The sequence below is a fragment of the Anabrus simplex genome, chromosome 9, assembly GCF_040414725.1.
Source record: "Anabrus simplex isolate iqAnaSimp1 chromosome 9, ASM4041472v1, whole genome shotgun sequence".
In the NCBI taxonomy this organism is placed as follows: domain Eukaryota; kingdom Metazoa; phylum Arthropoda; class Insecta; order Orthoptera; family Tettigoniidae; genus Anabrus; species Anabrus simplex.
This window is the reverse complement of record NC_090273.1, coordinates 168,086,230-168,103,165: the sequence shown is the minus strand read 5'-3', so window position 1 is coordinate 168,103,165 and position 16,936 is coordinate 168,086,230. Positions and strand designations below refer to the sequence as shown.

At 49.3% G+C, this 16,936-nt stretch overlaps 1 protein-coding gene across 8 annotated transcripts in view; it reads left to right on the top strand.

Moving 5' to 3' along the window:
- Positions 1 to 710: 710 nt before the first annotated feature.
- LOC136881194 (protein turtle) overlaps positions 711 to 16,936 on the top strand; it is an 850,346-nt gene continuing 834,120 nt past the window's right edge. For 4 of the 8 annotated variants that reach the window (XM_067153898.2, XM_067153895.2, XM_067153893.2 and 1 more), the window contains exon 1: positions 722 to 834. The gene's annotated coding sequence lies outside the window, so the exon portion shown is untranslated. Of the gene's footprint in view, positions 835 to 16,936 lie in introns of all 8 variants that reach the window. The other 4 variants (XM_067153896.2, XM_067153892.2, XM_067153894.2 and 1 more) reach the window with 2 other exon arrangements.

Sequence of the window (16,936 nt, the reverse complement as noted above, 5' to 3'; positions counted from 1 at the left end):
GAGGTACAATAATGAATTGTACAACATTAAAAGACCGCACCTATTAGAGGAATAGTGAAATCAGCCATATTGAGGTGGGCCGGGCATGTAGCACGGATGAGTGTTGCGGAAGTACCTAAAAAGATATTAAATGGAATTCCAGGGGGACGGAGAGGACGAGGTCGGCCGAGAACCAAATGGATGGATCTTCGGGAAATGGTCTATCGAGATTAATGGCGGAAGATTGTTGAAGAGGCGAAGGTTCGCAGCCATGGAAGCAGAAGAAGAAGCCTACACAATATATTGGAATGACAGCACGGTACTGTGACCTACTCCTCCATATTACGCTGCGTCCTCTCTGTTTACGAGGTGCAGACATGACTGAAGTTTTAAAATCGCATTTCGTTTTTTATTTCTTAATTTTATTATTTCTTTATTTCCTAAAATCTTTGGAGTTATCCCCTTTCTTTAAATGTGTAATGTTCGAATAAATAAACTCTGTAGAGGGCACAGTATCAAGTGATGCTCGTCCCACAATGTTGGGCGGTTGTAACCAGGTTTTTAAATGCTCGTTTCAAACCGGGACAGGTAATACAGGGCGCACCAATCAAGCCCGTGCGTTCCTCAGTTCATTTTAAAGTTTTAAGTCAGTGGATGGGACGGTTCGAAGTTCCCCCTCAGCGAGAGCGGCCTTGTGATTGGTCGCATGCAGCATCGGGGGGCGGGGAGGAAGCGAGTCGTGCTGAAGGGGGCTCCGGCTTGGCTTGGCTTCTCAGCAGTGTCCGTTCATGACCGGAACAAGTGAACGCGAGTGTTTTGTTAGTGTCACTGCAGTGTTGGATCACTTCTCTCAAGGTAGGATTGGCTCTTTCATTGTAATGTTCCTCTTGTGAATTAACGGAGCTGTGTATAGCATAATTTAGGCCTTTGTCTAAGACCTTAGTGCACCTGCACCGACATGAAAACAAAGTGTATGACTGTTGCTATTTCTGTATTCACAAGCGAGCTGACATTTCTGTGTTAAAAAGACGTGTTTTAATGGAGATTTCCCGTACAGATGTGTGCTGGGGCACCTGCCAAGTGGCAGGACCTGCTGCTTGGCCATTTTGTTGAGCCAATGCGCCAGCCCTTGCTGCCTAATCAATAGGGGCACTCCCTCTGTGGTACTGCCTGCTATTTGCGAGCTACGGGGATAATAAAATGTGCTGGGGTCACTGACCAAGTAGGCAGTCCGATCGCGAGGATATGACGGTCAGTGACCCGTTTAGCTTGTCGTCAACACATCCCTTGAACATGCAGGTGGTGTGTGTTCCAACCCAGCGCTAGCTGACCTCAAACTCAGAACTTCTGCGGCATCTCCAAGTATCCGAAAACCGTAAATGTAATTACTGGCACCATTTATATTATTATTATTATTATTATTATTATTATTATTATTATTATTATTATTATTATTATTATTATTCATACACTTCTCCACAGCAAATATGGGTAGTAATGGGGCACGGGATGTACCAAGACTACAAACGTTGATGTACAGGTATATACAAAACTGTAGATCACGGGAGGAACGATCCCACAATGTTGCATGTTGACAGGAGGACAGAATGTTGCATAATTTTGTAGATGTTCGGTGGAAGACCCAGTTCTCGCAGACTCTTGTGAAGTGTGTGTGGAATGAGGCCGTTGACTGACAGAATCACAGGAACTATTTGTACCAGTTTCATCTTCCAGATCCTCTTTATCTCTTCTGCAAGTTCTTTGTACTTGTAGATTTTTTCAATGTACTTCCTGTCAATGTTGGTGTCATTGGGGATAGCGATGTCAATAATGAAAGTCGTCCCAGTTTTCTTGTTTACCAGTATGATGTGTGGCCTGCTATGGTTGACTGTTTTGTCTGTCACTACAGCAGTGTCCCAATAAAGCTCTCCAGGAATGGTGTTGGATGGTACCTGTAATAAGGGATACGCTCCTGAATTTATTGGTTTTCCTGAACAAGTGCCTGGTGTAGGATTCCCGAGACATGATTGTGTCGTTTCGTGTATTATTATTATTATTATTATTATTATTATTATTGTTATTATTATTATTATTATTACTATTACTATCATTATTATTATTTGTAATCTGCTCTGCTGCTACATGACCTTTTCTTGACGTGGTCAATCACAAAAGTGGGTACCCTAGCCCTTATACATTATTTTAATGGATAACGCGGAAAAACCTTCGTGTGTGGTATTTCGCAAGGTTGTGTTTTGGGGTCTGAATTATTCAGTTCGTACGGAGAACATTAAAATAAAGGGATGATTACATTCTTCGCGGAAGATATTGATTTTGGAGATAAATGAATATTAGTCAAAACACACAGACAATTTGGCTGTAGACAATCAAGGTGCGGGTCCTTAGGTTCAAATCCAATACCGGAATCCTGGTTTGAAATACTACCCTATTTCTGTTTTATGTCCTAACATCGATTTCATAGGTCCTAGGATGACTAATTCGTAGGTTTAGAACTTCATATAACCGAATTGTCCAGTCAGAATCCCAAAAAGTTTAATATTTTACTTTTAAAAAGTGCGTGTAGCAGCAGCAGTAGACATCATACCTTCAGTAGGTCACGTGACGTCAAGTGTCACGTTGGGAGGACTATTTCAATGAGTGTTTGTATGCATTATTATAGTTAAATATTTCCGCAAGACCAGGCTTATGACTAATAACGGACACAATATATAGCTCCAATACTTACTGCAAAATATAGCATAAGGTTTATTTTTTACACTATAGCGTAGGAGAGACAAATTCCAAAACGGATTACATAAAATCGTGAACAATTCTACATCATAGGTGGAAAATCAAATTTTTAATTGTACCGTCTCAATGCGTAAGAAGTTCCCCTCAATAGAGAAATCCGGTGTTTCATGGCATACACAAGCCGTGCACGTGACCGCAGTGCAGATCAGTTTCTCTGTCGTGAGGAAAGCAACGACAAGCAGCTACACTCCTCACCTTACCTACTGCTCGTCACTTTAGTAGCCAGTGGTTGTGGTGGTTTCCATGTGAACAATCAAACACTGGTGGTGCTGCAATAGCACATTCTGGTCCAGGGAGGAAGGCAGCGACAAGCTGCTACACTCCTCACCTTACCTACTGCACGTCACTTTAGTAGCCAGTGGTTGTGGTGGTTTCCATGTGAACAATCAAACACTGGTGGTGCTGCAATAGCACATTCTGGTATAGGGAGGAAGGCAACAACAAGCTGCTACACTCCTCACCTTACCTACTGCACGTCACTTTAGTAGCCAGTGGTTGTGGTGGTTTCCATGTGAACAATCAAACACTGGTGGTGCTGCAATAGCACATTCTGGTAAAGGGAGGAAGGCAGCGACAAGCTGCTACACTCCTCACCTTACCTACTGCACGTCACTTTAGTAGCCAGTGGTTGAGGTGGTTTCCATGTGAACAATCAAACACTGGTGGTGCTGCAATAGCACATTCTGGTCCAGGGAGGAAGGCAACAACAAGCTGCTACACTCCTCACCTTACCTACTGCTCGTCACTTTAGTAGCCAGTGGTTGTGGTGGTTTCCATGTGAACAATCAAACACTGGTGGTGCTGCAATAGCACATTCTGGTCCAGGGAGGAAGGCAGCGACAAGCTGCTACACTCCTCACCTTACCTACTGCACGTCACTTTAGTAGCCAGTGGTTGTGGTGGTTTCCATGTGAACAATCAAACACTGGTGGTGCTGCAATAGCACATTCTGGTATAGGGAGGAAGGCAACAACAAGCTGCTACACTCCTCACCTTACCTACTGCACGTCACTTTAGTAGCCAGTGGTTGTGGTGGTTTCCATGTGAACAATCAAACACTGGTGGTGCTGCAATAGCACATTCTGGTAAAGGGAGGAAGGCAGCGACAAGCTGCTACACTCCTCACCTTACCTACTGCACGTCACTTTAGTAGCCAGTGGTTGAGGTGGTTTCCATGTGAACAATCAAACACTGGTGGTGCTGCAATAGCACATTCTGGTCCAGGGAGGAAGGCAACAACAAGCTGCTACACTCCTCACCTTACCTACTGCTCGTCACTTTAGTAGCCAGTGGTTGTGGTGGTTTCCATGTGAACAATCAAACACTGGTGGTGCTGCAATAGCACATTCTGGTAAAGGGAGGAAGGCAAGAACAAGCACCTACACTCCTCACCTTACCTACTGCACGTCACTTTAGTAGCCAGTGGTTGTGGTGGTTTCCATGTGAACAATCAAACACTGGTGGTGCTGCAATAGCACATTCTGGTCCAGGGAGGAAGGCAAGAACAAGCAGCTACACTCCTCACCTTACCTACTGCACGTCACTTTAGTAGCCAGTGGTTGTGGTGGTTTCCATGTGAACAATCAAACACTGGTGGTGCTGCAATAGCACATTCTGGTAAAGGGAGGAAGGCAAGAACAAGCAGCTACACTCCTCACCTTACCTACTGCACGTCACTTTAGTAGCCAGTGGTTGTGGTGGTTTCCATGTGAACAATCAAACACTGGTGGTGCTGCAATAGCACATTCTGGTCCAGGGAGGAAGGCAAGAACAAGCAGCTACACTCCTCACCTTACCTACTGCACGTCACTTTAGTAGCCAGTGGTTGTGGTGGTTTCCCTGTGAACAATCAAACACTGGTGGTGCTGCAATAGCACATTCTGGTCCAGGGAGGAAGGCAAGAACAAGCAGCTACACTCCTCACCTTACCTACTGCTCGTCACTTTAGTAGCCAGTGGTTGTGGTGGTTTCCATGTGAACAATCAAACACTGGTGGTGCTGCAATAGCACATTCTGGTCCAGGGAAGAAGGCAGCGACAAGCTGCTACACTCCTCACCTTACCTACTGCACGTCACTTCAGTAGCCAGTGGTTGAGGTGGTTTCCATGTGAACAATCAAACACTGGTGGTGCTGCAATAGCACATTCTGGTCCAGGGAGGAAGGCAAGAACAAGCTGCTACACTCCTCACCTTACCTACTGCACGTCACTTTAGTAGCCAGTGGTTGAGGTGGTTTCCCTGTGAACACTGGTGGTGCTGCAATAGCACATTCTGGTCCAGGGAGGAAGGCAGCGACAAGCAGCTACACTCCTCACCTTACCTACTGCACGTCACTTTAGTAGCCAGTGGTTGTGGTGGTTTCCCTGTGAACACTGGTTGTGCTGCAATAGCACATTCTGGTCCAGGGAGGAAGGCAGCGACAAGCAGCTACACTCCTCACCTTACCTACTGCTCGTCACATCAATAGCCAGTGGTTGAGGTGGTTTCCCTGTGAACACTGGTTGTGCTGCAATAGCACATTCTGGTCCAGGGAGGAAGGCAGCGACAAGCAGCTACACTCCTCACCTTACCTACTGCTCGTCACTTTAGTAGCCAGTGGTTGTGGTGGTTTCACTGTGAACACGGGTGGTGCTGCAATAGCACATTCTGGTCCAGGGAGGAAGGCAAGAACAAGCTGCTACACTCCTCACCTTACCTACTGCACGTCACTTTAGTAGCCAGTGGTTGTGGTGGTTTCACTGTGAACACGAGTGGTGCTGCAATAGCACATTCTGGTCCAGGGAGGAAGGCAAGAACAAGCAGCTACACTCCTCACCTTACCTACTGCACGTCACTTTAGTAGCAAGTGGTTGAGGTGGTTCCCCTGTGAACAATCAAACACTGGTGGTGCTGCAATAGCACATTCTGGTCCAGGGAGGAAGGCAAGAACAAGCAGCTACACTCCTCACCTTACCTACTGCACGTCACTTTAGTAGCCAGTGGTTGTGGTGGTTTCCATGTGAACAGTCAAACACTGGTGGTGCAATAGCACATTCTGGTCCAGGGAGGAAGGCAACGACAAGCAGCTACACTCCTCACCTTACCTACTGCTCGTCACTTTAGTAGCCAGTGGTTGAGGTGGTTTCCATGTGAACACTGGTGGTGCTGCAATAGCACATTCTGGTCCAGGGAGGAGGGCAAGAACGAGCAGCTACACTCCTCACCTTACCTACTGCACGTCACTTTAGTAGCCAGTGGTTGAGGTGGTTTCCATGTGAACACTGGTGGTGCTGCAATAGCACATTCTGGTCCAGGGAAGAAGGCAGCGACAAGCAGCTACACTCCTCACCTTACCTACTGCACGTCACTTTAGTAGCCAGTGGTTGAGGTGGTTTCCCTGTGAACAATCAAACACTGGTGGTGCTGCAATAGCACATTCTGGTCCAGGGAGGAAGGCAGCAACAAGCAGCTACACTCCTCACCTTACCTACTGCACGTCACTTTAGTAGCCAGTGGTTGTGGTGGTTTCCCTGTGAACAATCAAACACTGGTGGTGCTGCAATAGCACATTCTGGTCCAGGGAGGAAGGCAACAACAAGCAGCTACACTCCTCACCTTACCTACTGCTCGTCACATCAATAGCCAGTGGTTGTGGTGGTTTCCATGTGAACACTGGTGGTGCTGCAATAGCACATTCTGGTCCAGGGAGGAAGGCAGCGACAAGCAGCTACACTCCTCACCTTACCTACTGCACGTCACTTTAGTAGCCAGTGGTTGAGGTGGTTTCCATGTGAACACTGGTGGTGCTGCAATAACGCATTCTGGTCCAGGGAGGAAGGCAAGAACAAGCAGCTACACTCCTCACCTTACCTACTGCTCGTCACTTTAGTAGCCAGTGGTTGAGGTGGTTTCCATGTGAACACTGGTGGTGCTGCAATAGCACATTCTGGTCCAGGGAAGAAGGCAGCGACAAGCAGCTACACTCCTCACCTTACCTACTGCACGTCACTTTAGTAGCCAGTGGTTGAGGAGGTTTCCATGTGAACACTGGTGGTGCTGCAATAGCACATTCTGGTCCAGGGAAGAAGGCAGCGACAAGCAGCTACACTCCTCACCTTACCTACTGCACGTCACTTTAGTAGCCAGCGGTTGAGATGGTTTCCATGTGAACACTGGTGGTGCTGCAATAGCACATTCTGGTCCAGGGAAGAAGGCAGCGACAAGCAGCTACACTCCTCACCTTACCTACTGCACGTCACTTTAGTAGCCAGTGGTTGAGGTGGTTTCCATGTGAACACTGGTGGTGCTGCAATAGCACATTCTGGTCCAGGGAAGAAGGCAGCGACAAGCAGCTACACTCCTCACCTTACCTACTGCACGTCACTTTAGTAGCCAGTGGTTGTGGTGGTTTCCCTGTGAACACTGGTGGTGCTGCAATAGCACATTCTGGTCCAGGGAGGAGGGCAGCCACCAGCTGCTACACTCCTCACCTTACCTACTGCACGTCACTTCAGTAGCCAGTGGTTGTGGTGGTATCCATGTGAACAATCAAACACTGGTGGTGCTGCAATAGCACATTCTGGTCCAGGGAGGAAGGCAGCAACAAGCTGCTACATTCCTCACCTTACCTACTGCACGTCACTTTAGTAGCCAGTGGTTGTGATGGTTTCCCTGTGAACACTGGTGGTGCTGCAATAGCACATTCTGGTCCAGGGAAGAAGGCAGCGACAAGCAGCTACACTCCTCACCTTACCTACTGCACGTCACTTCAGTAGCCAGTGGTTGAGGTGGTTTCCCTGTGAACAATCAAACACTGGTGGTGCTGCAATAGCACATTCTGGTCCAGGGAGGAAGGCAGCAACAAGCTGCTACACTCCTCACCTTACCTACTGCACGTCACTTTAGTAGCCAGTGCTTATGGTGGTTTCCCTGTGAACAATCAAACACTGGTGGTGCTGCAATAGCACATTCTGGTCCAGGGAAGAAGGCAGCGACAAGCAGCTACACTCCTCACCTTACCTACTGCACGTCACTTCAGTAGCCAGTGGTTGTGGTGGTTTCCATGTGAACAATCAAACACTGGTGGTGCTGCAATAGCACATTGTGGTCCAGGGAAGAAGGCAACAACAACAAGCTGCTAGACTCCTCACCTTACCTACTGCACGTCACTTTAGTAGCCAGTGGTTGAGGTGGTTTCCATGTGAACACTTGTGGTGCTGCAATAGCACATTCTGGTCCAGGGAGGAAGGCAAGAACAAGCAGCTACACTCCTCACCTTACCTACTGCACGTCACTTTAGTAGCCAGTGGTTGTGGTGGTTTCCCTGTGAACACTGGTGGTGCTGCAATAGCACATTCTGGTCCAGGGAGGAGGGCAGCCACCAGCTGCTACACTCCTCACCTTACCTACTGCACGTCACTTTAGTAGCCAGTGCTTATGGTGGTTTCCCTGTGAACAATCAAACACTGGTGGTGCTGCAATAGCACATTCTGGTCCAGGGAGGAAGGCAAGAACAAGCTGCTACACTCCTCACCTTACCTACTGCACGTCACTTCAGTAGCCAGTGGTTGAGGTGGTTTCCATGTGAACACTGGTGGTGCTGCAATAGCACGTTCTGGTCCAGGGAGGAAGGCAAGAACAAGCTGCTACACTCCTCACCTTACCTACTGCACGTCACTTTAGTAGCCAGTGCTTATGGTGGTTTCCACGTGAACAATCAAACACTGGTGGTGCTGCAATAGCACATTTTGGTCCAGGGAAGAAGGCAGCGACAAGCAGCTACACTCCTCACCTTACCTACTGCTCGTCACTTTAGTAGCCAGTGGTTGAGGTGGTTTCCATGTGAACACTGGTGGTGCTGCAATAGCACATTCTGGTCCAGGGAGGAGGGCAGCGACAAGCAGGTACACTCCTCACCTTACCTACTGCTTGTCACCTTAGTAGCCAGTGGTTGAGGTGGTTCCCCTGTGAACAATCAAACACTGGTGGTGCTGCAATAGCACATTCTGGTCCAGGGAGGAGGGCAGCGACAAGCAGCTACACTCCTCACCTTACCTACTGCTCGTCACTTTAGTAGCCAGTGGTTGTGGTGGTTTCCATGTGAACACTGGTGGTGCTGCAATAGCACATTCTGGTCCAGGGAGGAAGGCAAGAACAAGCAGCTACACTCCTCACCTTACCTACTGCTCGTCACTTTAGTAGCCAGTGGTTGTGGTGGTTTCCATGTGAACAATCAAACACTGGTGGTGCTGCAATAGCACATTCTGGTCCAGGGAGGAAGGCAAGAACAAGCAGCTACACTCCTCACCTTACCTACTGCACGTCACTTTAGTAGCCAGTGGTTGAGGTGGTTTCCCTGTGAACACTGGTGGTGCTGCAATAGCACATTCTGGTCCAAGGAGGAGGGCAAGAACAAGCTGCTACACTCCTCACCTTACCTACTGCACGTCACTTTAGTAGCCAGAGGTTGTGGTGGTTTCCCTGTGAACAATCAAACACTGGTTGTGCTGCAATAGCACATTCTGGTCCAGGGAGGAAGGCAGCAACAAGCTGCTACACTCCTCACCTTACCTACTGCACGTCACTTTAGTAGCCAGTGGTTGTGGTCGTTTCCCTGTGAACAATCAAACACTGGTGGTGCTGCAATAGCACATTCTGGTCCACGGATGAAGGCAAGAACGAGCAGCTACACTCCTCACCTTACCTACTGCACGTCACTTTAGTAGCCAGTGGTTGTGGTGGTTTCCCTGTGAACAATCAAACACTGGTGGTGCTGCAATAGCACATTCTGGTCCAGGGAGGAAGGCAGCAACAAGCTATTACACTCCTCACCTTACCTACTGCACGTCACTTTAGTAGCCAGTGGTTGTGGTGGTTTCCCTGTGAACAATCAAACACTGGTGGTGCTGCAATAGCACATTCTGGTATAGGGAGGAAGGCAGCAACAAGCTGCTACACTCCTCACCTTACCTACTGCACGTCACTTTAGTAGCCAGTGGTTGTGGTCGTTTCCCTGTGAACAATCAAACACTGGTGGTGCTGCAATAGCACATTCTGGTCCACGGATGAAGGCAAGAACGAGCAGCTACACTCCTCACCTTACCTACTGCACGTCACTTTAGTAGCCAGTGCTTATGGTGGTTTCCCTGTGAACAATCAAACACTGGTGGTGCTGCAATAGCACATTCTGGTCCAGGGAGAAAGGCAACAACAAGCTGCTACACTCCTCACCTTACCTACTGCACGTCACTTCAGTAGCCAGTGGTTGAGGTGGTTTCCCTGTGAACACTGGTGGTGCTGCAATAGCACATTCTGGTCCAGGGAGGAAGGCAAGAACAAGCTGCTACACTCCTCACCTTACCTACTGCACGTCACTTTAGTAGCCAGTGGTTGAGGTGGTTTCCATGTGAACACTGGTGGTGCTGCAATAGCACATTCTGGTCCAGGGAGGAAGGCAAGAACAAGCAGCTACACTCCTCACCTTACCTACTGCACGTCACTTTAGTAGCCAGTGGTTGTGGTGGTTTCCCTGTGAACAATCGAACACTGGTGGTGCTGCAATAGCACATTCTGGTCCAGGGAGGAGGGCAGCGACAAGCAGCTATACTCCTCACCTTACCTACTGCACGTCACTTTAGTAGCCAGTGGTTGTGGTGGTTTCCCTGTGAACAATCAAACACTGGTGGTGCTGCAATAGCACATTCTGGTCCAGGGAGGAAGGCAAGAACAAGCAGCTACACTCCTCACCTTACCTACTGCTCGTCACTTTAGTAGCCAGTGGTTGTGGTGGTTTCCCTGTGAACACGGGTGGTGCTGCAATAACACATTCTGGTCCAGGGAGGAAGGCAGCGACAAGCAGCTACACTCCTCATCTTACCTACTGCACGTCACTTTAGTAGCCAGTGGTTGAAGTGGTTTCCATGTGAACAATCAAACACTGGTGGTGCTGCAATAGCACATTCTGGTTCAGGGAGGAAGGCAAGAACAAGCAGCTACACTCCTCACCTTACCTACTGCACGTCACTTTAGTAGCCATTGGTTGTGGTGGTTTCCCTGTGAACAATCAAACACTGGTGGTGCTGCAATAGCACATTCTGGTCCAGGGAGGAAGGCAGCAACAAGCTGCTACACTCCTCACCTTACCTACTGCACGTCACTTTAGTAGCCAGTGGTTGTGGTGGTTTCCATGTGAACAATCAAACACTGGTGGTGCTGCAATAGCACATTCTGGTCCAGGGAAGAAGGCAAGAACAAGCTACTACACTCCTCACCTTACCTACTGCACGTCACTTTAGTAGCCAGTGGTTGTGGTGGTTTCCATGTGAACACTGGTGGTGCTGCAATAGCACATTCTGGTCCAGGGAGGAAGGCAAGAACAAGCAGCTACACTCCTCACCTTACCTACTGCACGTCACTTTAGTAGCCAGTGGTTGTGGTGGTTTCCATGTGAACACTGGTGGTGCTGCAATAGCACATTCTGGTCCAGGGAAGAAGGCAAGAACAAGCTACTACACTCCTCACCTTACCTACTGCACGTCACTTCAGTAGCCAGTGGTTGTGGTGGTTTCCCTGTGAACAATCAAATGCAGGTGTTGCTGCAATAACACATTCTGGTCCAGGGAGGAAGGCAAGAACAAGCAGCTACACTCCTCACCTTACCTACTGCACGTCACTTTAGTAGCCAGTGGTTGAGGTAGTTTTCCTGTGAACAATCCAACACTGGTGGTGCTGCAATAGCACATTCTGGTCCAGGGAAGAAGGCAGCGACAAGCAGCTACACTCCTCACCTTACATACTGCACGTCACTTCAGTAGCCAGTGGTTGAGGTGGTTTCCCTGTAAACAATCCAACACTGGTGGTGCTGCAATAGCACATTCTGGTCCAGGGAAGAAGGCAAGAACAAGCTACTACACTCCTCACCTTACCTACTGCACGTCACTTCAGTAGCCAGTGGTTGAGGTGGTTTTCCTTTGAACACTGGTGGTGCTGCAATAGCACATTCTGGTCCAGGGAGGAAGGCAAGAACAAGCAGCTACCCTCCTCACCTTACCTACTGCACGTCGCTTTAGTAGCCAGTGGTTGAGGTGGTTTCCCTGTAAACAATCCAGCACTGGTGGTGCTGCAATAGCACATTCTGGTCCAGGGAAGAAGGCAGCTACAAGCAGCTACACTCCTCACCTTACCTACTGCACGTCACTTTAGTAGCCAGTGGTTGAGGTGGTTTCCCTGTGAACAATCAAACACTGGTGGTGCTGCAATAGCACATTCTGGTCCAGGGGGGAAGGCAACGACAAGCTGCTACACTCCTCACCTTACCTACTGCACGTCACTTTAGTAGCCAGTGGTTGTGGTGGTTTCCCTGTGAACACTGGTTGTGCTGCAATAGCACATTCTGGTCCAGGGAGGAAGGCAAGAACAAGCAGCTACACTCCTCACCTTACCTACTGCACGTCCCTTTAGTAGCCAGTGGTTGTGGTGGTTTCCCTGTGAACAATCAAGCACTGGTGGTGCTGCAATAGCACATTCTGGTCCAGGGAAGAAGGCAGCGACAAGCAGCTACACTCCTCACCTTACCTACTGCACGTCACTTTAGTAGCCAGTGGTTGAGGTGGTTTCCCTGTGAACAATCAAACACTGGTGGTGCTGCAATAGCACATTCTGGTCCAGGGGGGAAGGCACGACAAGCTGCTACACTCCTCACCTTACCTACTGCACGTCACTTTAGTAGCCAGTGGTTGTGGTGGTTTCCCTGTGAACACTGGTTGTGCTGCAATAGCACATTCTGGTCCAGGGAGGAAGGCAAGAACAAGCAGCTACACTCCTCACCTTACCTACTGCACGTCCCTTTAGTAGCCAGTGGTTGTGGTGGTTTCCCTGTGAACAATCAAGCACTGGTGGTGCTGCAATAGCACATTCTGGTCCAGGGAAGAAGGCAAGAACAAGCTACTACACTCCTCACCTTACCTACTGCACGTCACTTTAGTAGCCAGTGGTTGTGGTGGTTTCCATGTGAACAATCAAACACTGGTGGTGCTGCAATAGCACATTCTGGTCCAGGGAAGAAGGCATGAACAAGCTACTACACTCCTCACCTTACCTACTGCACGTCACTTTAGTAGCCAGTGGTTGTGGTGGTTTCCCTGTGAACAATCAAATGCTGGTGGTGCTGCAATAACACATTCTGGTCCAGGGAGGAAGGCAAGAACAAGCAGCTACACTCCTCACCTTACCTACTGCACGTCACTTTAGTAGCCAGTGGTTGTGGTGGTTTCCCTGTGAACAATCAAACACTGGTGGTGCTGCAATAGCACATTCTGGTTCAGGGAGGAAGGCAGCGACAAGCAGCTACACTCCTCACCTTACCTACTGCACGTTACTTTAGTAGCCAGTGGTTGTGGTGGTTTCCCTGTGAACAATCAAACACTGGTGGTGCTGCAATAGCACATTCTGGTCCAGGGAGGAAGGCAGCAACAAGCTGCTACACTCCTCACCTTACCTACTGCACGTCACTTTAGTAGCCAGTGGTTGTGGTCGTTTCCCTGTGAACAATCAAACACTGGTGGTGCTGCAATAGCACATTCTGGTCCACGGATGAAGGCAAGAACGAGCAGCTACACTCCTCACCTTACCTACTGCACGTCACTTTAGTAGCCAGTGCTTATGGTGGTTTCCCTGTGAACAATCAAACACTGGTGGTGCTGCAATAGCACATTCTGGTCCAGGGAGAAAGGCAACACAAGCTGCTACACTCCTCACCTTACCTACTGCACGTCACTTCAGTAGCCAGTGGTTGAGGTGGTTTCCCTGTGAACACTGGTGGTGCTGCAATAGCACATTCTGGTCCAGGGAGGAAGGCAAGAACAAGCTGCTACACTCCTCACCTTACCTACTGCACGTCACTTTAGTAGCCAGTGGTTGAGGTGGTTTCCATGTGAACACTGGTGGTGCTGCAATAGCACATTCTGGTCCAGGGAGGAAGGCAAGAACAAGCAGCTACACTCCTCACCTTACCTACTGCACGTCACTTTAGTAGCCAGTGGTTGTGGTGGTTTCCCTGTGAACAATCGAACACTGGTGGTGCTGCAATAGCACATTCTGGTCCAGGGAGGAGGGCAGCGACAAGCAGCTATACTCCTCACCTTACCTACTGCACGTCACTTTAGTAGCCAGTGGTTGTGGTGGTTTCCCTGTGAACAATCAAACACTGGTGGTGCTGCAATAGCACATTCTGGTCCAGGGAGGAAGGCAAGAACAAGCAGCTACACTCCTCACCTTACCTACTGCTCGTCACTTTAGTAGCCAGTGGTTGTGGTGGTTTCCCTGTGAACACGGGTGGTGCTGCAATAACACATTCTGGTCCAGGGAGGAAGGCAGCGACAAGCAGCTACACTCCTCATCTTACCTACTGCACGTCACTTTAGTAGCCAGTGGTTGAAGTGGTTTCCATGTGAACAATCAAACACTGGTGGTGCTGCAATAGCACATTCTGGTCCAGGGAGGAAGGCAAGAACAAGCAGCTACACTCCTCACCTTACCTACTGCACGTCACTTTAGTAGCCAGTGGTTGAGGTGGTTTCCCTGTGAACAATCAAACACTGGTGGTGCTGCAATAGCACATTCTGGTCCAGGGGGGAAGGCAAGAACAAGCAGCTACACTCCTCACCTTACCTACTGCACGTCACTTTAGTAGCCAGTGGTTGTGGTGGTTTCCCTGTGAACAATCAAACACTGGTGGTGCTGCAATAGCACGTTCTGGTCCAGGGAGGAAGGCAAGAACAAGCAGCTACACTCCTCACCTTACCTACTGCACGTCACTTTAGTAGCCAGTGGTTGTGGTGGTTTCCCTGTGAACAGTCAAACACTGGTGGTGCTGCAATAGCACATTCTGGTCCAGGGAGGAAGGCAGCAACAAGCTGCTACACTCCTCACCTTACCTACTGCACGTCACTTTAGTAGCCAGTGGTTGAGGTGGTTTCCATGTGAACAATCAAACACTGGTGGTGCTGCAATAGCACATTCTGGTCCAGGGAGGAAGGCAAGAACAAGCAGCTACACTCCTCACCTTACCTACTGCACGTCACTTTAGTAGCCAGTGGTTGAGGTGGTTTCCATGTGAACACTGGTGGTGCTGCAATAGCACATTCTGGTCCAGGGAGGAAGGCAAGAACAAGCTGCTACACTCCTCACCTTACCTACTGCACGTCACTTTAGTAGCCAGTGGTTGAGGTGGTTTCCATGTGAACAATCAAACACTGGTGGTGCTGCAATAGCACATTCTGGTCCAGGGGGGAAGGCAAGAACAAGCAGCTACACTCCTCACCTTACCTACTGCACGTCACTTTAGTAGCCAGTGGTTGTGGTGGTTTCCCTGTGAACAATCAAACACTGGTGGTGCTGCAATAGCACGTTCTGGTCCAGGGAGGAAGGCAAGAACAAGCAGCTACACTCCTCACCTTACCTACTGCACGTCACTTTAGTAGCCAGTGGTTGTGGTGGTTTCCCTGTGAACAGTCAAACACTGGTGGTGCTGCAATAGCACATTCTGGTCCAGGGAGGAAGGCAGCAACAAGCTGCTACACTCCTCACCTTACCTACTGCACGTCACTTTAGTAGCCAGTGGTTGAGGTGGTTTCCATGTGAACAATCAAACACTGGTGGTGCTGCAATAGCACATTCTGGTCCAGGGAGGAAGGCAAGAACAAGCAGCTACACTCCTCACCTTACCTACTGCACGTCACTTTAGTAGCCAGTGGTTGTGGTGGTTTCCCTGTGAACAGTCAAACACTGGTGGTGCTGCAATAGCACATTCTGGTCCAGGGAGGAAGGCAGCAACAAGCTGCTACACTCCTCACCTTACCTACTGCACGTCACTTTAGTAGCCAGTGGTTGTGGTGGTTTCCATGTGAACAATCAAACACTGGTGGTGCTGCAATAGCACATTCTGGTCCAGGGAAGAAGGCAAGAACAAGCTACTACACTCCTCACCTTACCTACTGCACGTCACTTTAGTAGCCAGTGGTTGTGGTGGTTTCCCTGTGAACAATCAAATGCAGGTGGTGCTGCAATAACACATTCTGGTCCAGGGAGGAAGGCAAGAACAAGCAGCTACACTCCTCACCTTACCTACTGCACGTCACTTTAGTAGCCAGTGGTTGAGGTAGTTTTCCTGTGAACAATCCAACACTGGTGGTGCTGCAATAGCACATTCTGGTCCAGGGAAGAAGGCAGCGACAAGCAGCTACACTCCTCACCTTACATACTGCCCGTCACTTCAGTAGCCAGTGGTTGAGGTGGTTTCCCTGTGAACACTGGTGGTGCTGCAATAGCACATTCTGGTCCAGGGAGGAAGGCAAGAACAAGCTGCTACACTCCTCACCTTACCTACTGCACGTCACTTTAGTAGCCAGTGGTTGAGGTGGTTTCCATGTGAACACTGGTGGTGCTGCAATAGCACATTCTGGTCCAGGGAGGAAGGCAGCAACAAGCAGCTACACTCCTCACCTTACCTACTGCTCGTCACTTTAGTAGCCAGTGGTTGTGGTGGTTCCCCTGTGAACACGGGTGGTGCTGCAATAACACATTCTGGTCCAGGGAGGAAGGCAGCGACAAGCAGCTACACTCCTCATCTTACCTACTGCACGTCACTTTAGTAGCCAGTGGTTGAAGTGGTTTCCATGTGAACAATCAAACACTGGTGGTGCTGCAATAGCACATTCTGGTCCAGGGAGGAAGGCAAGAACAAGCAGCTACACTCCTCACCTTACCTACTGCACGTCACTTTAGTAGCCAGTGGTTGAGGTGGTTTCCCTGTGAACAATCAAACACTGGTGGTGCTGCAATAGCACATTCTGGTCCAGGGGGGAAGGCAAGAACAAGCAGCTACACTCCTCACCTTACCTACTGCACGTCACTTCAGTAGCCAGTGGTTGAGGTGGTTTCCCTGTGAACAATCAAACACTGGTGGTGCTGCAATAGCACATTCTGGTCCAGGGAGGAAGGCAAGAACAAGCAGCTACACTCCTCACCTTACCTACTGCACGTCACTTTAGTAGCCAGTGGTTGAGGTGGTTTCCATGTGAACACTGGTGGTGCTGCAATAGCACATTCTGGTCCAGGGAGGAAGGCAACAACAAGCTGCTACCCTCCTCACCTTACCTACTGCACGTCA